A 15,433-nucleotide genomic window follows, 5' to 3' on the forward strand; every position below is an offset into this window, starting at 1 on the left:
CTGAAAATTTACGATCGTTTATGAGCAAGCTGCTAGAGGTCTGGTCAATCCCCCCTGCATTTTCGGAGGTAGCAAAGCAGAATTGCACATGCGCGGAAAAGTTTTATTTACAACTCAATCATTGCTTGGATTGACCTTGCCTCAACAACTACCAAAAAAGTCAAGACATTGTCACCTTGAAATCGAACTGTAGCATTTGGTACCCACTACTCTCCACCAAAAGGGCCATGCCCCTAGGAAAAAAGTAGTTGGCTTATTGTAAATTTCCTTCATAAAAAAAAACGTACTACGTGACAATCGATCTCACGAGCTAGCACACGGGCACACATGTGCACGCACAATTTGTGAACCCATGCACGGGCCCGTGACACTGCAAAAGGCGATGCACGCATGGGCACGCGCAGCAGCGGGCCTGACTGTACGCACTGCAACAGCCGGCGCGGTAATGGCGTCATGTAGGCCAACGGCGTCCGGCACGTCGGCACGACAAAGGGTGCGAGGTGAGAGCGACCCCAAACGAAGTGGCCATGATGCCGGGATGTGCCTATCCAACGACGCAACGCAACACGCAGAATACATGATGCGAAAAAACGATTAATTTGTTTCCTTTTTATCTTTTTTAGTTCTTGACCATATTATGTGACGCTCTAGAGTGTCTTCCAGACACGCACGGTGGTTCTCTAGATGTATCACATCACAAGTTTGCAAGCAAGTAGCACCGTTGCGGCTCGATGAGATCACCCAAGAATAAAGAACTGTTTGGTTCAACGCCTCGTAATCGACCTCACAGGTTGCTGATGAGTCCAGCTCCTGGCGGAGAGAGAAAGAAAAAAAAAATGCTCTAGAATATTCGATAGTACAGCTCCTCGGCTGCCTGCCTCGAGCACCAAACACCGGCGCAACAAACAAGAGCCCGCCACGTGTGCTGCCACCGACACCAAGCGGTGGAACCGGACCATACGTGCCAGCGGCGCTCGGCTACTGGTCAAAGCCGCTGTGGCAGCAGCACCCCCGTCAGTGGCTCACTCTCTCCTTGCTCTGCCTGCCACCATCGTCGTTGACACGACACGCCGCTGTGAAGAAAAAGGGCGTCTCGGAGGAGTAAGCGCGAAGTAATCCCTAGTCAGGAATCACCGCGGCAAAAATTACGGAGCCACGGCGATGACACTGAGGATTAGTAGGGTGATAATCAAATGCGGTGAGGCCGCGTCGCTATAAAAGAGCTCCTTGCGCCCCCTCTCTTCCTCCCCGCCCCACCAACACTCCCACAGCCATCCCGTCGCCCCCACCCACACCACCGCCAAATCCGCCTCCGATCCAGCGCCCACCCACCCCTGTTCCAGTGAGTTCGAGCGAGGTAAGCCTAGATCTGAGCGAGTTCTCGCGCGTCGCAGGTAAAGTTCACTCGACCCTCTCATCCTCTCCTGCTAATCTCATCTCCTCCCTTGCTTTGGTTTCGTCTTCCTCGAGCAGACAGCTAGAGACCCGGGGCCTTTTAGATCCTGGGCTTCAGATCTGCGATTTCTTCTTCGGTTTGGTTTTAGTAGTCTACTAGGTTGTTAGGTTGGTAGCCAAGAGGGGTTCTTTTTCCGCACCTCCCTTGTGCAAGTAAGTTCCTGCTGAGCAGATCTACCCACCAGTGCCATCTGTTTTTACTGTGGCTGTTGGGTTCTGCCAGTTTTGTTCTTGGTTTGCTTGCTAGAGAAACCAAAAAAAAAAAAAAACAGTCTAGATGGCCGCCGCTATAGATCTGTCAGGGGAGGAGCTGATGAGAGCACTCGAGCCTTTTATCCGGGATGCCGCCTCTCCTCCTCACGGATCCAGTCCGCTCCACCAGCCCCGCAGTCCCTCGTCGCCGTTCTCCTTCCACCATGCCGCGGCCGCCGCCGCCTACGGCGGGTACCCGTTGGCCGCAGCCGCAGAGGGGGCGGGCCAGCTGAGCCCAGACCAGATGCAGTACATCCAGGCCCGCCTCCACCTGCAGCGCCAGGCGCAGTCCTCCGTGCTGGGCCCGCGGGCCCAGCCCATGAAGGCGTCCGCGGCGGCGGCCCCGACCCCGCCGCGGCCGCAGAAGCTGTACCGCGGCGTGCGGCAGCGGCACTGGGGCAAGTGGGTGGCGGAGATCCGCCTCCCGCGGAACCGCACCCGCCTCTGGCTCGGCACCTTCGACACCGCCGAGGAGGCGGCGCTCGCCTACGACCAGGCCGCGTACCGCCTCCGCGGTGACGCGGCGCGCCTCAACTTCCCCGACAACGCCGCCTCCCGCGGCCCGCTCCACGCCTCCGTCGACGCCAAGCTCCAGACGCTCTGTCAGAACATCGCCGCGTCCAAGAAGAAGGGCTGCCAAGAAGCCCGCCTCCGCCGCTGCAGCTGCTGCCACTGTCGTCGTCCGCCCCCACCAGCAACTGCTCCTCCTCGCCGTCCTCCGACGACGCGTCCTCGTCCTGCCTCGAGTCCGCAGCTGAGTCCTCGTGTCCGTCCCCGTCGCCGTCCGCCTCCCCCGAGTCGTCGACGGTGCCGGAGATGCAGCAGCTGGACTTCAGCGAGGCGCCGTGGGACGAGGCCGCCGGCTTCGCGCTCACCAAGTACCCGTCGTACGAGATCGACTGGGACTCCCTCCTCGCCGCCAATTAGCCACGGACCGACATTGTTCTTCTTGGCTCCTTCCGACGACTACTACTGCAGGCTGCAGCAGAGGGTTCAGGTTAACGGCCGTCGCGCAGATGGGATTTTAGACATCCTGCGCCGGGCACTAGTGGATTATTAGTGCTAATCCCGTTCGTTCGTTTTGTGTAGATGTTGAATTCGTTTTTGTTGCTGTCACTGGTCAGTCAGGCTGTAGATCTCTGTTCATTTAGGGTTTGGTTCCCGGAGGAGAGAACCACAACCACAACCGATGGGAAGCCGGCGTTTTTGTGTCCGGCGTCTCCGGTGGGTCGGTCGGTCACTGGTCAGTGACCCCGGCCGTTCAGGTGTCCATTGTTCTGGTAGCCGTTTCTTGCTAGAAGATGGTGCTGCTCTACAGGTTGTAAGAACAGCACGGTGTGATGTGATATTATTAAGTTAAGTAGTACTCCGCATGTTGTAAAATCAGCTAGCTGTGTCTGAGGACTTGTAAACTGATGAACTGCTATTGTTATTGTTAGTGCTACTATTATATGCTCTGTGTAGTATTATTGTTGTATGAACAGTCTGCCAGCTGATTGCTGTACCCAGTCGTTTTTCCTTGCTCTATGTTCCATCTATGAGCATTGTCTGAACCTCGAGATGAGCCGATCTGATAGACAAGATGATCGTCATAGCTTTGCAATTTGTGCGTGCGTCGTTGTGAAGGTTTAGAAGTATCTTCAGCTCAAAAGCTTCATGTTCTTTGATTAGTTTTATCACGCGGCGACCATGTTGCGGTGGTTGCGTAATCATCGATTGAACATGGGTGTGTACCCAGCCCAAGCCAGGCGTTGGTTGCGTGATGCGTACTACTACTATCATCGATGTTGCCTGTTCGTCTACTCTACAGTATTTTCCTCTCTCAAAACAGCTTGAGTCGACTTTCGTACCCAAGCGAATTCAATTCGAGCGAACATTACGGAGCGAGCATGGTTCGTGCACTGGCCCATCACGTAAGCATTGAATTGAAGCGAAAGGAAAGTCCTCCATCCGGCTTCCTTCCTTCCCCTACGTACTCCGTATGCGTGATCGGTGATCTGACGGGATACACCACTGCTAGCACCAAGTATATCCGTATATTGGTCGTGTTCGACTGGTAGAATTTTGGCTAAAAATAACTCGAAAACACTGTTCTGACTGAATTATTGTGAGAAAAAATACTATTCTAACTAAAAACCAAACTAACAAACTAAATATGGAGTAACCTGAACGGTTCCGTTCAACATAACGCATGTAACATCCATACAACACCATGTATCATCCAATACGACGCCTCTTACCCTTAGTCCCCCGTCAAACACCCCGGGCGGTGCGCAAAGTCCCCAATACTGCGTGCGGGTAATGTCGTACATGGCGCATCCTTTTCCGGCAGATTCGGTTCGCAATGGAGGATCTCGCGGCGTGCATCTGAAGGCGTGCCAGAACTGTCAACTGGTGGAGTGGGCGGAGAAAAAGCGGCGTCGCAGCTGCGAGACTCGGAGAGTTGCGATGGCGCTGCCTCGTCGTCTCATCTCCTTCAGGGCCCGTTCGCTTGCTCCGGAATGGTCTCCCGGAAGAATTATTCAACGCGTTCGGCTGGTATACTTCCGGCTTGTTTCAGTTTGGTTTAGTTTAGGGTCTGTTTAGATTTAAAAAATTTTACGTAACATCGAATCTTGCGGCACATGCATGGCACTAAATGTAGACGAAAAAATAATTAACAGTTGGTACGAGGACATCGAAGCGAAACCTTAAACAACCTAATTAGTCCATAATTAGACACTAATTATAAATACAAACGAACATGGTTACAGTGAACAAAATCCAAACTTTTTTAGATCTAAACAGGACCTGATTCTCTCTTATAAACATATGAATATTCAAAATCATCCAAAATCTTACTTATTAACTGCACCAGCCCGAACGCTTAATTAGTCTTATTAGCGGGAATATTTCCTGGTATGATGACTGAGTTAACGAACGGACACTCAATCGTTCGCCAAGATAATCAAAAGGCCATGGGTCGTTATCCGTCAGTCTTTACTATGCGCAGTTCGAAACTTTGAACCAAGCCGGCGGAGTGAGGACGCAACCCAAGGCGCGGGAGTGGATTTCCCGCCACAGAGCGTTAAACCCCAGGGAGAGGGGATGGCCTGCTACCGGCCGGCCTAACTGCCACGGGGATAATAAATGGAACGGATAGCGGTGGCCCCCTCTTCCGGGTTCCGACGCGACACGAGATGAGAGATTCACGGCGCGGGCCCCTCCTGCCCCGCCTGGACCGCCGGGCCCGCGCGTGCCGTGCCGTGCATCCTCCCCGTCGTCCGATCGCCGCTCGCCGGCGTGTGCGACACGAGAAACGAGCGCTACGAACAGCGCAGATGAGCAATGCAATCGGCGTGTGAACTGCGGTTTTCTCTTCCATCTACGAGAAGGAATGAGGAGTCAAAAAGGTTGTGGATGGAAAAAGCCGGAACAAACAACGGAGCACCGGCGTCGCCTTTCGCCCTTTTGCTTTGGCATGTGGCAACTGGCGGTAGCAGTGCTGCAAACGGCGAGCGCGCACAGGCGCGCGCTGTCCTTGCGCCTCTTGCGCCACTGGACAGGTCTCGTCCGTCCGTAGCAACTTGTGGCCGCGGCGGTGCCTGTGGCCTGTGCCTGTTGTCTGCGCCTTGTTAATTGCGAAAGGAAGGCAGGCACACCAACCCACTGCACAAGGCCTACTGATGCCGCTACCGGTGCTACTACCTTGTGGGTCCAACCCTACCTAGTGCTGGTCCCACTTACCTACCTGTATTCTCTCCATCCAGAAAAAATACAACTAAAAATCCGACAAAAACAGTACATATTTAACCAAATGTTTAGTAAATATTATTCGCATTTATAACTCCAAATTAATTTATTATAAAAATACATTTCATAATTAATCTAATAATATTTATTTGATATCATAAATATTAATAATTTTTATCTATAATTAATCAAACTTAAAATTCTAAAATATTGTACTGTGCCAGGGAGTACCTGTCAATGTCAATGGCCTCTCCTTTTGTCAGCAGCGAGCACGCGTTTTGCCGTGCCGCGGTGACACGAGCTGCTGGCTGCTACAAGTGTAACACAGCCGATTAGCAGGTTGATGAGGCTAATTTAACGCAAGTTTTTTTTTTTCATAAACTCACGAACGTCTCTACGAAAGACCCATCGAAGAAACGTACGACAGAGTTGTCGTCGAATCAGCGAGATGACCTACAACACCCATAAATCCCATAGAGAGATGTACTGGGCAGTAAAGAGGTAGAGTTTAGGAGATAAATGCCATGTTCCCTTCGCTGGAAAAAGAAATCAAAACACTGTTCCCGCTGATATGTTGTGAGAGAAAAATATTATTCCGACTAAAAAAAGAAGCCAAAGAAGCCGGATTTTAAGAGAAGTGAACAGGACCAAAGTAAAGTAGACATGTATTTTGACGATCGATCAGATAAATGGATCTTTCATTCAGTTATGATCCTCTCGTATAAATAAGAGGGTGGTCTTATATAAATAGAAAACTTATTACACATGTAATTTGCAAGTTTCCAATAAGATCATCAGAGGAGTTTCCAACAACAAAATCACGATTTTGCGTTCGAACTCAGAAAAACAGCTAATTAAGCTATTTTTTGCGAGTCCGAGGCAAAAACTTTCCAGAAACCTTAATTTCTTCATCCGGACTCAGATTGGACGATCTATATATTTTTCGATCATCTCGACAACATGAATGCAATGATAAGGTCCATTCTTCGATCTGGAGAAGTGTCCATTCTTGGATCTGGAGAAGTCAAAAAAATCCGGCTTAGCTGGTTTTGGAAACCAACTACGTCATTTTATGTTAAATAGTCCCCTAAAATTCATATTTCCTTCATCTGGACTCCAAACTATATGATCCATATACGTTTTTCGATCGTCTTAACGAGAGGAACACAATGATGGAGCCGTTATGTATTTTGACAATGTGTCAAAACTAGTTTGGGAAACCGACTAAGCCTACTTTTGTAGGAAATTTTGAAATCAGCCCCCTTTGATCTTTGTATGAGATTTTTTTGTTTCATCTTCAACTTCCTGGTCATATTTTGGTTGTCAACATTAGCGTTATCCTAAACACTAAACGGTAAACAGTCGGTCACCTGCCGTTTAGCCTATTATTCGGACAAAATGAGTGTTTAAATGGGCAAAACGGCTGTTTAAAAGGTCAAAACAACCGATTAAATGGAAACGGTGTACCACTATGTAGCGTTTAAATGGTGTGTAAATGGGATAAACGACCGTTTAGGCAAACAGTGGTCAACATATGCTCCCTTGTTTTCAAGTTAACCATATGTGAGTTCAAAAACACATGGCATGCATAGCAACGATGTCGAGTTCATCGGCAATTTTGGGTCTAAGGGTGATACATATGTATCGGTCATGCTGTTCTAAAGTTGATATGTGTTAAAACTTATGTCGTTGCGTCTTGGTCAAGCCTGAAGGATGCCACCATGGTTGGAAGTATTTGGACTCTAACTTGCTACTTTTGGCTTTATCTTTACTTGTATCAGCACTGTGTTCCACTTTTAGTATAGTGGATTGAGCCTAATTCCCAGTGACAATAAGCTCTTTAATCTTGTTGATCGGCACTTCCATGGAGCCAATCATAGTAGAAGCTTTCTCAATGCCCTCCAAAGGTGCAGTAAGAACTTCTTTCTCCTTAGGCACATAAATTTGCTTCGGATGTGACCGGATGTGTTAGAACTGCCCAACTAAAACTAATCCCAAGCGTACTTCTCTTTTAGACACTAAGTACCTAAGAGACCAAGTTAAATTTGATAGTCTATCAAGTGCACCACATAGGAGAACTCGAAGCGATCCACTTTTTTTGCCAGAATCCACAATAAGCCGTAAGCTTACAATATTAATTAAATATCTCAAACATCACCGAGTTTTCCAAATAGTTCATACATCACAATTTAAGAGTTTACAATGAAATCAAATGAGTTCAACAACTAGCGGGCAGAGGATAAATTGGCAAAATAAGAGCTCTACCTCTACAAGTATCATAGGTGAAGTAGCCTGATTACCGATGATACCAAGTAAAATGGAGGACATTAGTATTACCTTTTCGCTGAAGAGGTCTAGTGCAACTGTAGGTTCAAGAACTTACATGGAGGTTGTAAAGAGTTCCATCTTTACGTGAGCAATGATTGGCAATATTCTGTTCCTATGTAGCTATAATAATTCGGCTTGTGTTTTTCATCCAATGGAACATTGATTTTATCACGTCCCATTCTGCAATAGATGGCAAGTCATCTAGAATAATCAAACAACTCTTCAATGCCGATAGATGCTATTGAGTTCTTACTGATACTCTAGGCACTAGGGGGCTCAAGCCCCCCTCCCCGAGCACCTCACCCTTAGACTTTACCCTAGTCAACTAGCATGTAAAGGACAAATTGTCAAAATAAGAGCTCTGTCTCTACAAGTATCATAGATGAAGTAGCATGGTTACCTATGATACCAAGTAAAATGGAGGACATTAGTATTACCTTCTCGCTGAGGAGGTCTAGTGCAACTACAAGTTCAAGAACATACATGGAGGTTGTAAATAGTTCCATCTTTCCATAAGCAATGGTTGGCAATATTCTGTTCAGCCACAATAATTCGGCCTGTGTTTTTCATCCAATGGAACATTGCTTTTATCACGTCCCATTCTGCAATAGATGGCAAGTCATCTAGAATAATCAAACAACTCTTCAATGCCGATAGATGTTATTGAGTTCTTACTGATGACTTTATTTTTCATCAGTTCTTCCATCTTATAAGTAGCAAATGAAGAAAATTGACTCCACTTATTGTAGCTCTATGGGCTCAGGGAACTAGGGGGGCTCAAGCCCCCTTCCCTAGGCACCCACCAATAGATTTGAGCCAACTTGTTGGACCTTTAGCTCTTTTTACGTGTTTCAAGTCATTGCTTCTGCTTTTTCCACTCTCTAGTTGTCTTGTTTTGTCGCATGTGTTGCATCATGAATACCAAGATCTTGGAGCCAGATCCCATGATATGGTGGCATAGAACAACTCTTCCTGTGCAAGATTGATGATGTGTGATAGTGGCAAAGACACTTCTCAAACCTTTCACTTATCTCTAGGCTTTCATAAACACCACCAACTAGTGTGATTTTTCCAAGACCACCCATTCCCACATAGAGATCACCTAACACTATTGGCTAGCCTTGTTTAATATTAACTCTATAGTGTCATCATGATGGTAGTTTGTTTCTTTCACCCAATAAGCACCATCCTTGTGTGAGTAAGACTCCTCCTGACCACCTTCTTTCCATCAGCATCCGTAGATTGAACCTCTGTTACTTCATCATCTAAGCTGCACACTAGCTTCAATTAATCCTCTACATTTTCGGAACCTAAAAGAAAGAAAGCAACAATTATCAACAACATTAGTAGCCTGATTACCTATAATACCAAGTAAAATGGAGGACATTAGTATTACCTTTTCGCTGAAGAGGTCTAGTGCAACTGTAGGTTCAAGAACTTACATGGAGGTTGTAAAGAGTTCCATCTTTACCTGAGCAATGATTGGCAATATTCTGTTCCTATGTAGCCACAATAATTCGGCTTGTGTTTTTCATCCAATGGAACATTGATTTTATCACGTCCCATTCTGCAATAGATGACAAGTCATCTAGAACAATCAAACAACTCTTCAATGCCAATAGATGCTATTGAGTTCTTACTGATGACTCTATTTTTTGTCAGTTCTTCCATCTTATAAGTAGCAGATGAAGAAAATTGACCCTACTTGTTGGAGCTCTATGGGCTCAGTGGCACTTAGGGGGCTCAAGCCCCCCTCCCCAGGCACCTCACCCTTAGACTTTACCCTACTCAACTAGCATGCAAAGGACAAACTCTTAAAATAAGAGCTCTGTCTCTACAAGTATCATAGATGAAGTAGCATGGTTACCTATGATACCAAGTAAAATGGAAGGACATTCGTATTACCTTCTCGCTGAAGAGGTCTAGTGCAACTGCAAGTTCAAGAACATACATGGAGGTTGTAAATAGTTCCATCTTTCCATAAGCAATGGTTGGCAATATTCTGTTCAGCCACAATAATTCGGCCTGTGTTTTTCATCCAATGGAACATTGGTTTTATCACGTCTCATTCTGCAATAGATGGCAAGTCATCTAGAACAATCAAACAACTCTTCAATGTCGATAGATGTTACTGAGTTCTTACTGATGACTTTATTTTTCATCAGTTCTTCCATCTTATAAGTAGCAAATGAAGAAAATCGACTCCACTTATTGTAGCTCTATGGGCTCAGGGCACTAAGGGACTCAAGCCCCCTTCCCTGGTCACCCACCAATAGATTTGACCCTACTTGTTGGACCTCTAGCTCTTTTTACGTGTTTCAAGTCATTGCTTCTGCTTTTTCCACTCTCTAGTTGTCTTGTTTTGTCGATGTGTTGCATCATGAATACCAAGATCTTGGAGCCAGATCCCATGATATGGTGGCATAGAACAACTCTTCCTGTGCAAGATTGATGATGTGTGATAGTGGCAAAGACACACTTCTCAAACCTTTCACTTATCTCTGGGCTTTCATAAACACCACCAACTAGTGTGATTTTTCCAAGACCACCCATTCCACACAGAGATCACCTAACACTATTGGCTATCCTTGTTTAATATTAACTCTATAGTGTCATCATGATGGTCGTTTGTTTCTTTCACCCAATAAGCACCATCTTGGTGCGAGTAAGACTCCTCCTGACCATCTTCTTTCCACCAGCATCCGTAGATTGAACCTCTGTTACTTCATTATCTAAGCTGCACACTAGCTTCAATTAATCCTCTACATTTTGGGAACCTAAAAGAAAGAAAGCAACAATTAGCAACAACATTAGTAGCCTGATTACCTATGATACCAAGTAAAATGGAGGACATTAGTATTACCTTTTTGCTGAAGAGGTCTAGTGCAATTGTAGGTTCAAGAACTAACATGGAGGCTGTAAAGAGTTCCATCTTTACCTGAGCAGTGATTGGCAATATTCTGTTCCTATGTAGCCATAATAATTCGGCTTGTGTTTTTTCATCCAATGGAACATTGATTTTATCACGTCCCATTCTGTAATAGATGGCAAGTCATCTAGAACAATCAAACAACACTTCAATGCCGATAAATGCTATTGAGTTCTTACTGATGACTCTATTTTTTCGTCAGTTCTTCCATCTTATAAGTAGCAGATGAAGAAACCTGAACCTACTTGTTGGAGCTCTATGGGCTCAGTGTCACTAGGGGGCTCAAGCCCCCCTCCCTGGGCACGTCACCCATAAACTTTACCCTACTCAACTAGCATGCAAAGGACAAATTGTTAAAATAAGAGCTCTATCTCTACAAGTATCATAGACGAAGTAGCATGGTTACCTATGATACCAAGTAAAATGGAGGACATTAGTATTACCTTCTTGCTGAAGAGGTCTAGTGCTACTGCAAGTTCAAGAACATACATGGAGGTTGTAAATAGTTCCATCTTTCCATAAGCAATGGTTGGCAATATTCTATTCAGCCACAATAATTCAGCTTGTGTTTTTCATCCAATGGGACATTGGTTTTATCACGTCCCATTCTGCAATAGATGGCAAGTCATCTAGAACAATCAAACAACTCTTCAATGCCGATAGATGTTACTGAGTTCTTACTAATGACTTTATTTTTCATCAGTTCTTCCATCTTATAAGTAGCAAGTGAAGAAAATTGACTCCACTTATTGTAGCTCTATGGGCTCAAGGGCACTAGGGGGCTCAAGCCCCCTTCCCTGGTCACCCACCAATAGATTTGACCCTACTTGTTGGACCTCTAGCTCTTTTTACGTGTTTCAAGTCATTGCTTCTGCTTTTTCCACTCTCTAGTTGTCTTATTTTGTCGCATGTGTTGCATCATGAATACCAAGATCTTGGAGCCAGATCCCATGATATGGTGGTATAGAACAACTCTTCCTGTGCAAGATTGATTATGTGCGATAGTGGCAAAGACACTTCTCAAACCTTTCACTTATCTCTGGGCTTTCATAAACACCACCAACTAGTTTGATTTTTCCAAGACCACCCATTCCCACACAGAGATCACCTGACACTGTTGGCTATCCTTGTTTAATATTAACTCTATAGTGTCATCATGATGGTAGTTTGTTTCTTTCACCCTATAAGCACCATCCTTGTGCGAGTAAGACTCCTCCAGACCACCTTCTTTCCATCAGCATCCATAGATTGAACCTCTGTTACTTCATCATCTAAGCTGCACACTAGCTTCAATTAATCCTCTACATTTTGGAAACCTAAAAGAAAGAAAGCAACAATTAGCAACAACATTAGTAGCCTGATTACCTATGATACCAAGTAAAATGGAGGACATTAGTATTACCTTTTCGCCTGAAGAGGTCTAGTGCAACTGTAGGTTCAAGAACTTACATGGAGGTTGTAAAGAGTTCCATCTTTACCTGAGAAGTGATTGGCAATATTCTGTTCCTATGTAGCCATAATAATTCGGCTTGTGTTTTTCATCCAATGGAACATTGATTTTATCACGTCCCATTCTGCAATAGATGGCAAGTCATCTAGAACAATCAAACAACTCTTCAATACCGATAGATGCTATTGAGTTCTTACTGATGACACTATTTTTCGTCGGTTCTTCCATCTTATAAGTAGCAGCTGAAGAAATCTGACCCTACTTGTTGGAGCTCTATGGGCTCAGTGGCACTAGGGGGCTCAAGCCCCCCTCCCCGGGCACCTCACCCTTAGACTTTACCCTACTCAACTAGCATGCAAAGGACAAATTGTTAAAATAAGAGCTCTGTCTCTACAAGTATCATAGATGAAGTAGCATGGTTACCTATGATACCAAGTAAAATGGAGGGACATTAGTATTACCTTCTCGCTGAAGAGGTCTGGTGCAACTGCAAGTTCAAGAACATACATGGAGGCTGTAAATAGTTCCATCTTTCCATATGCAATGGTTGGCAATATTATGTTTAGCCACAATAATTCGACCTGTGTTTTTCATCCAATGGAACATTGGTTTTATCACGTCCCATTCTGCAATAGATGGCAAGTCATCTAGAACAATCAAACAACTCTTCAATGCCGATAGATGTTACTGAGTTCTTACTGATGACTTTATTTTTCATCAGTTCTTCCATCTTATAAGTAGCAAATGAAGAAAATTGACTCCTGCTCTTTCCACTCTCTAGTTGTCTTGTTTTGTCGCATGTGTTGCATCATGAATACTAAGATCTTGGAGCCAGATCCCATGATATGGTGGTATAGAACAACTCTTCTATGCAAGACTGATGATGTGTGATAGTGGCAAAGACACACTTCTCAAACCTTTCACTTATCTCTAGGCTTTCATAAACACCACCAACTTGTGTGATTTTTCCAAGACCACCCATTCCCACACAGAGATCACCTAACACTATTGGCTATCCTTGTTTAATATTAACTCTATAGTGTCATCATGATGGTAGTTTGTTTCTTTCACCCAATAAGCACCATCCTTGTGTGAGTAAGACTCCTCCTGACCACCTTCTTTCCATCAGCATCCGTAGATTGAACCTCTGTTACTTCATCATCTAAGCTGCACACTAGCTTCAATTAATCCTCTACATTTTTGGAACCTAAAAGAAAGAAAGCAACAATTAGCAACAACATTAGTAGCCTGATTACCTATGATACCAAGTAAAATGGAGGACATTAGTATTACCTTTTCGCTGAAGAGGTCTAGTGCAACTGTAGGTTCAAGAACTTACATGGAGGTTGTAAAGAGTTCCATCTTTACCTGAGCAATGATTGGCAATATTCTGTTCCTATGTAGCCATAATAATTCGGCTTGTGTTTTTCATCCAATGGAACATTGATTTTATCACGTCCCATTCTGCAATAGATGGCAAGTCATCTAGAACAATCAAACAACTCTTCAATGTCGATAGATGCTATTGAGTTCTTTTTGATGACTCTATTTTTCGTTAGTTCTTCCATCTTATAAGTAGCAGATGAAGAAAATTGACCCTACTTGTTGGAGCTCTATGGGGTCAGTGGCACTAGGGGGCTCAAGCCCCCCTCCCCAGGCACCTCACCATTAGACTTTACCCTACTCAACTAGCATGCAAAGGACAAATTGTCAAAATAAGAGCTCTGTCTCTACAAGTATCATAGATGAAGTAGCGTGGTTACCTATTATACCAAGTAAAATGGAGGACATTAGTATTACCATCTCGTTAAAGAGGACCAGTGCAACTGCAAGTTTGAGAACATACATGGATGTTGTAAATAGTTCCATCTTTCCATAAGCAATGGTTGGCAATATTCTGTTCAGCCACAATAATTCAGCCTATGTTTTTCATCCAATGGAACATTGGTTTTATTACGTCCCATTCTGCAATAGATGGCAAGTCATCTAGAACAATCAAACAACTCTTCAATGCCGATAGATGTTACTGAGTTCTTACTGATGACTTTATTTTTCATCAGTTCTTCCATCTTATAAGTAGCAAATGAAGAAAATTGACTCCACTTATTGTAGCTCTATGGTCTCAGGGCACTAGGGGGCTCAAGCCCCCTTCCCTGGTCACCCACCAATAGATTTGACCATACTTGTTGGACCTCTAGCTCTTTTTACGTGTTTCAAGTCATTGCTTCTGCTCTTTCCACTCTCTAGTTGTCTTGTTTTGTCGCATGTGTTGCATCATGAATACCAAGATCTTGGAGCCAGATCCCATGATATGGTGGTATAGAACAACTCTTCCTGTGCAAGACTGATGATGTGTGATAGTGGCAAAGTCACACTTCTCAAACCTTTCACATTATCTCTGGGCTTTCATAAACACCACCAACTAGTGTATTTTTCCAAGACCACCCATTCCCACACAGAGATCACCTAACACTATTGGCTATCCTTGTTTAATATTAACTCTATAGTGTCATCATGATGGTCGTTTATTTCTTTCACCCAATAAGCACCATCCTAGTGCGAGTAAGACTCCTCCTGACCACCTTCTTTCCATCAGCATCCAGTAGATTGAACCTCTATTACTTCATCATCTAAGCTTGCACACTAGCTTCAATTAATCCTCTACATTTTGGAAACCTAAAAGAAAGAAAGCAACAATTAGCAACAACATTAGTAGCCTGATTACCTATGATACCAAGTAAAATGGAGGACATTAGTATTACCTTTTCGCTGAAGAGGTCTAGTGCAACTATAGGTTCAAGAACTTACATGGAGGTTGTAAAGAGTTCCATCTTTACCTGAGCAATGATAATATTCTATTCCTATGTAGCCATAATAATTCAGCTTGTGTTTATCATCCATTGGAACATTGATTTTATCACGTCCCATTCTGCAATAGATGGCAAGTCATCTAGAACAATCAAACAACTCTTCAATGCCGATAGATGCTATTGAGTTCTTACTGATGACTCTATTTTTCGTCAGTTCTTTCATCTTATAAGTAGCAGATGAAGAAATTTCACCCTACTTGTTGGAGCTATATGGGCTTAGTGGCACTAGGGGGCTCAAGCCCCCCTCCCTAGGCACCTCATCCTTAGACTTTACCATACTCAACTAGCATGCAAAGGACAAACTGTTAAAATTAGAGCTCTGTCTCTACAAGTATCATAGATGAAGTAGCATGGTTACCTATGATACCAAGTAAAATGGAGGACATTAGTATTACCTTCTCGCCTGAAGAGGTCTAC

The 15,433-nt window shown here is 44.5% G+C and overlaps 1 pseudogene; it reads left to right on the forward strand.

The window, feature by feature from the left end:
- Positions 1–1,234: 1,234 nt before the first annotated feature.
- LOC136549791 (ethylene-responsive transcription factor RAP2-13-like) lies at positions 1,235–3,157 on the forward strand (annotated as a pseudogene).
- The last annotated feature ends 12,276 nt before the right edge of the window (positions 3,158–15,433 follow it).

This window comes from Miscanthus floridulus, chromosome 4, assembly GCF_019320115.1.
Source record: "Miscanthus floridulus cultivar M001 chromosome 4, ASM1932011v1, whole genome shotgun sequence".
Taxonomy (NCBI): domain Eukaryota; kingdom Viridiplantae; phylum Streptophyta; class Magnoliopsida; order Poales; family Poaceae; genus Miscanthus; species Miscanthus floridulus.